Source organism: Oncorhynchus mykiss, chromosome 17 (assembly GCF_057628025.1).
Source record: "Oncorhynchus mykiss isolate SJ-2025 chromosome 17, ASM5762802v1, whole genome shotgun sequence".
NCBI lineage: Eukaryota > Metazoa > Chordata > Actinopteri > Salmoniformes > Salmonidae > Oncorhynchus > Oncorhynchus mykiss.
The window spans coordinates 11,127,383-11,136,069 of record NC_143038.1 but is presented as its reverse complement, the minus strand read 5'-3'; the positions used below and the strand labels follow the sequence as shown (position 1 = coordinate 11,136,069).

The following is an 8,687-nucleotide window of genomic DNA, read 5'->3' as shown; positions in this document are numbered from 1 at the left end:
ATCCTGGGGCCTGAGTGGCACCTCTGGTCCCTTCTCCCCTCAGCCCTCCAGTCAACACACTGACTGCACCATCGCTGTATCTTGTCTAATGCAGCAGTTTGTGTGTGTGTGTGTGTAAGTGTGTGTGTGTGTGTGTGTGTGTTCATAAAAACAGTGTTGGAAATGTCGAAAAACATACCATTTGAAGATCCATGGTTTTATTAAAGATTCCTTGAAGCAATATTTTTCAACAGATGGAGATTGTGGTATATTATACTGTATATAATTACAGGCCGAGGTGGTGTCAACTTTAACTGTGCTGTGCCACTGTTACAGAGGCCTTCACTGGTAGGATCTTTAGCTTGCTTTCATATGGACGAAATACTGGAACGAGTGGCTCAGTGAAAACTAGTGGCATAGTAAGTAGGTGTGTGTTATTATCAGGGTCAAAGAACGTCAGCTCTCCAGCTGCACTCTGATCATCCGGGGGTCCTGAACCACTGTGAGACCAGGCTTACCGTCATACTCATTTGGGGACATTACTACGTATACACCACAAGTATGCAAAACACCCCAGATGTCATCCCATACATCATGATTACTGACAAAGTCGGGGGCCACACCTAGAAACCAAAAGTGACTGTCCCCAACCTCCACGTCCCAGCTGTTTGTCGCTGAGTTGAAACCCCCAGAACCCCTAACGCATACATAGCCAAACCTCTCTGGGTTGTCAGGAAGCTGCAGTGTTCTATCACCAACTCTCACACGGGTCAGATCCTCAAACAGGATAAGATAGGGGTGGGCAGTGTTGGTGTCCAGAATCACAGGAGTTGAACAGAGACAACACGGTTTTAATATGTCATTTAGCAGACACTTTTATCCAAAGCAACTTAGTCAAGCGCGCATGTACATATGGGTGGTCCAGGGAATCAAACCCCCAATCCTAGCGTTGCAAGCGCCGTGCTCTACCAACTGAGCCATACGGGCCCATTTGAAATATTTAACATAAAATCAGACCCACAGTCTTATCAGAGATCATAAATGTATTTTTTCTGTAAGAAATTACTCACTGTATTGAACAATCCCCTGCATCTTCTCCCAGACTTTGCAGGACAGATTGCCCAAGTGTTTGGCCACGTCTATCAGCGCTCCTAAGACTAGCTGTGGAGCCGGCAGTGTGCACTGGGCTCTGTAAGAACATTAGTGCTGCTGTGGGGTCGGGTTCAGAACCCCCAGAGAAGAGAGAGACAGTCACAGGAGGGAGATCACTTACCTTTTCACTGTGGCCTGGTAGGTCTGCAGAGGAATGGAAAAACAGTCTACGTTTTTAACTAAATTAATGTAAGATGATGCATGATCAGATATGATGATATAATGCAATTTTACCATACACCTGTAACGCAAAATGCGTAGTTTTTAAAGTTCAGTGTACAAAAAAAACTTTACCTGTAAGAATGAGATGTCGTCAGCTCTCAGTTTGTTCTCTATGGCTGTGATAGTGTCTGAAAGAGAAGACATATCTTTGACCATCTCCTTAATCCTCTTCTTCACCTTCCAACTCTTTTCCACCTCTTCCTTTTTCAGGGCAGCTATCCTGGCCGCCTCTTCATCTCGTAGGAACTGGTGAAGCTTCTCAAACGCTTTCTTAATCTGCTTCTCTGTGTGCTGGGCCTGGGTCTGGAGACACAATCTAATTACATCTCTGAAAATATGACCTCTGTCATTTTAACTTTCAACATCCTGTAAAATGTCAACATCACCTCAGATAACACTCTGGGGAGGTGGAGGATAACGTTTTTTATTGCCCAGAATGAGAGGAGAATGGAGAGAAAAAGGACTGGAATATGTCTGGAGAAGCAGCACGGAGAAGCCTCACTTGGTATTTAGGCCATGTTGGTGCAACAGTTGAAGATGGATGGACGATGGGTTTTTTTTTGGTCCCATCATCCTCATCATCATTTGCACCATCTGCTACACCATCTTAGTTAAAACCTGCTAAGGCTAAAGAAGAGCAAGAGTGTGGAGGCGCGCTACACTGCTCCCTGCCAATGACCTTTTTGATGTTGAATGTTGCTAAGAGACGGAACTGAAAGGGAACGTTGACCGAGATTGAAAAGTGTCTTGTTACTTGAAGTTGACCTTTGCATATTGTCTAAGTTTGGGGGGGGGGGTTCTGGTTTGACATGTTAGAACCACAGTCCATTGTTTTAAAATGTGTGATGGATGTTTGGTTGGTGTCATATCCACATTCAATTACTTTAAATTTAGTGGAGACAATGGAGTGTGGTTAGTGTTATATTCACAATCAATCACTTCGAAAATAGTCATGAGTTTGGCTTGCACCGAAGGGTTTTTTCATAAGAGGCGGCCCAATTCGATTAGAAAAGGGGATAAGGGGCCTCCTGGATGGCGCTGTGGTTAAGGGCGCTGTACTGCAGCGCCAGCTGTGCCACCAGAGACTCTGGGTTTGCGCCCAGGCTCTGTCGTAACCGGCCGCGACCGGGAGGTCTGTGGGGTGACGCACAATTGGCCTAGCGTGGTCCGGGTTAGGGAGGGTTTGGCTGGTAGGGATATGCTTGTCTCATCGCGCACCAGCGACTCCTGTGGCGGGCCAGGCGCAGTGCACACTAACCAAGGTTGTCAGGTGCACAGTGTTTCCTCCGACACATTGGTGCGGCTGGCTTCCGGGTTGGATGCGTGCTGTGTTAAGAAGCAGTGCGGCTTGGTTGGGTTGTGTATCGGAGGACGTATGACTTTCAACGTCTCTCCCGAGCCCGACGGGAGTTGTAGCGATGAGACAAGATAATAGCTACTAACAATTGGAGACCACGAAATTGGGGAGAAAAGGGGGTAAAAAAAAAAGTTTTTAAAAGAGAAGGGGATAGGATAACAGAGAGCATTCTTCTTCTTCTTTTGGATAATGAAGATCTGCTAGACTTGTGAGCAGTAGAGCCTGGTGGGAGGAGCTATAGGAGGACGAGCTCATTGTAATGGCTGGAATGGCATGAAAGGTATGAAGTCAAACGTGGTTTCCACGTTTGATGATACCATTCCATTTATTCCGTTCCAACCATTACAAATTAGCTTGTCCTATTATAGCTCCTCCCACCAGCCTCTACTGCTTGTGAGTATTCTTAGGGAGTTTTACTTAAAAGCTACAGATCTAGTTATGCATGTCTGTCTTTACTAAAGGTGTTTCATGCCAATACTGTGTGTTGGTGAACTGCAGTTAGCACAAGATTAATTGTTATTACAGATTACGAGAAGGAAACACTGTATTTTATATTGTACTAATGATTGACTATTGACTGAAAGGATGTATTTGTATTACTTTGATACTTACAAATAAAGTATTATGTGTTATAAGGAAAATCTTAATGCCTTCTATGCTCGCTTTGAGGCAAACAACACTGAACCATGCATGAGCGCACCAGCTGTTCCAGATGACTGTGTGATCACGCTCTCCGTAGCCGATGTGAGTAAGACCTTTAAACAGGTCAACATTCACAAGGCCACAGGGCCAGGCGGATTACCAGGATCCATACACAGAGCATGTCTTCACTGACATTTTCAACCTCTCCCTGAACAAGTCTGTAATATCTAACATGTTTCAAGCAGACCACCATAGTCGCTGTACCCAAGAATACCAAGGTAACCTGCCTAAATGACGACAGCCTCATAGCACTCACGTCTGTAGCCATGAAGTGTTTGAATGACTGGACATGGCTCACATCAACACCATAATCCCAGAAACCCTAGACCCACTGCAATTTGCATACAGAACCATAGATGACGCAATCTCTCTTGCACTCCACACTGCCCTTTCCCACCTGGACAAAAGAAACACCTGCGTGAGAATGCTGTTTGCTGACTACACCTCAGCGTTCAACACCATAGTTGTGTTTTATTGTGTTACTTTTTTTGTTTTATTTTATTCCGTTTTTAAAATATTTAATTATTTTTATTATATATATTTTTAAACTGCATTGTTGGGTAAGGGTTTGTAAGTAAGAATTTCATGGTAAGGTCTACAACGGTTGTATTTGGAGCATGTGATAAATACAATTTGATTTGATATGAAAAGCCATCTCCTCTCAGCCCACAAAACAAATAAACAAAAAATCCTCTAGCATTAGCCCTGGCTCGAGGGGAAGTAATGTAGTTGTTAAAGAGTGAGTGGGAAAATTTGGAATGGAAATTCCATAGTTCCCGCCAGGGTAGCACATTTTGGGGAATATTCTGAGGTAGACTTTTCGTGGGAATTAACGGGAATATAGACAGAAGGACTATTCATTCCGTATCGAGGAAGTTTAGCGTTACACCGTGATTGAAATGTAAAGGCATTAGCAGACACTCTTAAATAACCTTTACATTTATTTTGCGCAATCTGTAACGCTTCAGCGACACAGATTGAATAGAGCCCTAAATCCGTAGTTTAAGAAATTCACAGTTCCAAATATCTAAATGTTGGGCAGACTTTTAAAATGACCACATGCTGCTCACCTTACGATCTTCTGCATCTTCATCTATGGGGATGCAGATATGACCTTTGTGATTCCTTGAATCACGACACACCAAACAGATAGCGTGTTCATCCTTCAGACAGAAGAGCTTGAGTTTCTCACCATGCAGACTGCAGAGCACCTCAGACCCTGCTGAAGATCTCTGACTCCTTTCCTTTAAGAAGGCCTCACACAGGTACTTTAGAGACGGGTTATTAGGAGGCTCCAGACCTTGAGGATCTTCTCCTGCAGACTGGACTCTCTTGGGATCCGCTCTTTTCCCAGAATTTCTGCAGACAGGCTTTACAGAAGCTGTGGCTACACGACATGACAACAGGATCTCTGAAGATGTCACAGCACACAGGACAGGATAAATCCTCAATGGGGAGAGAGAATTTGCAAGCCATTTTCACACTTGCCTCGCTCCTCTGGAAGGGTTTAGTGTTTCACTTTGGAAGACCCACCCTGTTTGTTAAAAGAGCTATACAGTTTAGTGGAATGTCCTTATCTTCTTCAGTATCTGCTCTGAGATGTTGACATCAAAGGTCATGTGTTGTGAACCTTGTTCTGTGTTGAACCACAGGCAAATAAAGACTTCTTAGCTGTTGACTTCAGGATTACAGTTGCACTGCTGTCTGTCTGCTACACCTGATGGTGTGTTGGTTTGTTTGTCAAAGCGTTGCAACAATGTTACTAATCAAATCAAATGTATTTATATAGCCCTTCTAACATCAGCTGATATCTCAAAGTGCTGTACAGACACCCAGCCTAAAACCCCAAACAGCAAGCAATGCAGGTGTAGAAGCACGGTGGCTAGGAAAAACTCCCTAGAAAGGCCAAAACCTAGGAAGAAACCTAGAGAGGAACCAGGCTATGAGGGGTGGCCAGTCCTCTTCTGGCTGTGCCGGGTGGAGATTATAACAGAAATGGCCAAGACGTTAAAATGTTCATAAATGACCAGCATGGTCAAATAATAATAATCACAGTAGTTGTCGAGGGTGCAGCAAGTCAGCACCTCAGGAGTAAATGTCAGTTGGCTTTTCATTGCCGATCATTAAGAGTATCTCTACCGCTCCTGCTGTCTCTAGAGAGTTGAAAACAGCAGATCTGGGACAGGTAGCACGTCTGGTGAACAGGTTAGGGTTCCATAGCCGCAGGCAGAACAGTTGAAACTGGAGCAGCAGCATGGCCAGGTGGACTGGGGACAGCAAGGAGTCATCATGCCAGGTAGTCCTGAGGCATAGTCCTAGGGCTCAGGTCCTCTGAGAGAGAGAGAGAGAAAGAAAGAGAGAATTAGGGAGAGCATACTTAAATTCACACAGGACACCGGATAAGACAGGAGAAGTACTCCAGATATAACAGACTTACCCTAGCTCCCCGACACATAAACTACTGCTAATTCATGCAATCAATTACAGGAGTGGTCCTGAAAGATTACAACCACGACCTAGAGTGATAACACCAGCAATCGACACTTTACAAACTAAGCACGCTGAAAATAAACAAGACTTCTGCAAACAGTTGCACACACTGTCAACTGCTGCACCAACCGAGAGCTCCCACACAAAGCCGGAAGAGCAATCTTTATTTTCTCCTTCCTGACTGCTGATGTGCTCTGAGATTCTTGTTATTAATAACAAAATACATTTGTTATTAAGTGTATGAGGGAAGAGTGGAGCAAATGAGCCAGTACCTGAGAAAGATTTAGATTTTATCTGTGTGTGTGTGTGTTTGTTTGAGTGAGGTAAACAAAGAGTTTTGACTTGCAGTGGAGGCTCCTCAGAGGAGGAAGGGGAGGACCATCCTCCTCAGTGAATTTCATAAACATAAAATAGTGAAACATTTGAAATGTTTCATTTTTAGAATAAACTGTACTAAATATATTCACATCACCAATTAATTGATTAAGACACATTGTTTTGCAATGAAGGTCTACAGTAGCCTCAACAGCACTCTGTAGGGTAGCAACATGGTGTAGTCAGAGGCCAGCTAGCTTCCGTCCTCCTGTGGGTACATTGACTTCAATAAAAAAAACCTAGGAGGCTCATGGTTCTCACCCCCTTCCATAGACTTAAACACTAATAATGACAACTTCCAGAGGACGTCCTCCAATCTATCAGAGCTCTTGCAGCACGAAATTAATCTAGTACTGAAAGCATAAGCTACAGTGCATACTGCAGTGCATAACATGTGGAGAGTAGTTGACTCAAAGAGAAAGATAACAGTTTTAAACAAATTGCTTTCTTCAAAAATGAAGGAGAAGCAAGAGAGAGAAAGAGAGAAAAGTCATGTTTTTTTCACTTTCACTTACTCATGTTCACTTCTTTAGCCAGCAAATGCAGCTAGCGCAAACAGAGGAATGCTATGTTAGCTAGCTGGCTATGCCTATCCAACACAACACTGGAATTATTCAAGTCAAGGTAGGCTTTTACTAATTTATTGCCACCGGGGCCCATCGGTGTACTGCTGAACTGCTAACTGACTGTACACTATACTGCATGATTATAGCGGGTTTAATAACATGTTAGTTATATTAGCTATGTTTACTAGCTCTTTACTTTACCTATATGGTGACTACGATTTAGGCTCTGTGTAGCGGTTATGATATGGTTTGGCTTGGAAAGGTTTTTTCGCCTGGTCACATACAGCTGATGTGTTGTGGATTGCAGTCCACAATCGAAAGGAAAAGGAGAATACAACATGGCTACTATGAAAGTCAACCGTGTTTACATGTGATCAGGGGTGTGTTAATTCCACCAATTCTGTTAATTTGTTTCTTAAACGGAAACAAACGGAGTGAAACAGGTATTAACTTACACTACTGTTCAAAAGTTTGGGGTCACTTAGAAATGTGCTTGTTTTTGAAAGAAAAGCACATTTTATGTCAATTAAAATAACATCAAATTGATCAGAAATACAGTGTAGACATTGTTCATTTTGTAAATGAATATTGTAGCTGGAAACGGCTGATTTGTAAAGGAATATCTACATAGGCGTACAGAGGCCCAATATCAGCAACCATCCCTCCTGTGTTCCAATGGCACGTTATGTTAGCTAATCCAAGTTTATCATTTTTAGAGTAGTACACAGCGTTGTACGAGATCTTCAGTTTCTTGGCAATTTCTCACATGGAATAGCCCTTTTATTTCTCAGAACAAGAATAGACTGACGAGTTTCAGAAGAAAGTTATTTGTCTCTGGCCATTTTGAGCCTGTAATCAAACCCACAAATGCTCATATGTAAGGGGTGCGTAACTGGTGGCAGGGAAGTCAGATGCAGGAGAGCAGAACTGGGTAATAACAGGAGAAGTTTAATTATCAAAACCAACGGCATCCAGAAATACAAAATATGGGTACAAAACCCATCTTGCACCAGTCAGAAATGTGCACAAGCAACAAACAATTTCACACAAAGACATAGGGGGGGGCAGAGGATTAAATACATGACAAGTAATGAGGGAAATGTAAACCAGGTGTGTGGGAAACCAAGACAAAACAAATGGAAAATGAAAGGTGGATCGGCGATGGCTAGAAGACCGGTGACGTCGACCGCCGAATGCCGCCTGAACAAGGACAGGAACCGACTTCGGCGGAAGTCGTGACATCATGCTCCAGGTACTCAACTAGTCTAAAGAAGGCCTGCTTCATTGCTTCTTTAATCAGAACCATAGTTTTCAGCTGTTCTAACATAATTGCAAAAGGGTTTTCTAATAATCAATTAGCCTTTTAAAATGATAAACTTGGATTAGCTAACACAACGTGCCATTAGAACACAGGAGGGATGTTTGATGATAATGGGTCTCTGTACGCCTATGTAGATATTTCATTAAACAACTTGCCATTTTCATCTACAATAGTCATTTACAAATGTAATAATGTCTACACTGTATTTCTGATCAATTTTATGTTATTTTAATGGACAAAAAATGTGCTTTTCTTTCAAAAATAAGGACTAAGTGTCTAAGTGACCCCAAACTTTTGAACGGTAGTATACCTGAATTTGTCCAATAGAATCTCTTGTTTGCAACTGTTGGACTAATGATTACACCATAGATCAGCTAGATGCAGGCAAGGGTGCGCAAGGCGGTATTGAATGTGTCACTGTCTGTCACCTAAAAATATTCTCGACCTGTGTGCACCTACGTTGTAAACTTTTATTCATAGTCTAGGTTGTAGCAATCTCATGATGGGTATAGGGAACATTTGA

General features: G+C 42.8%; 1 pseudogene; it reads right to left on the bottom strand.

The window, feature by feature from the left end:
- Nucleotides 1-289: 289 nt before the first annotated feature.
- LOC149975726 (E3 ubiquitin-protein ligase TRIM35-like) lies at nt 290-6,796 on the bottom strand (annotated as a pseudogene).
- Between the last annotated feature and the right edge of the window lie 1,891 nt (nt 6,797-8,687).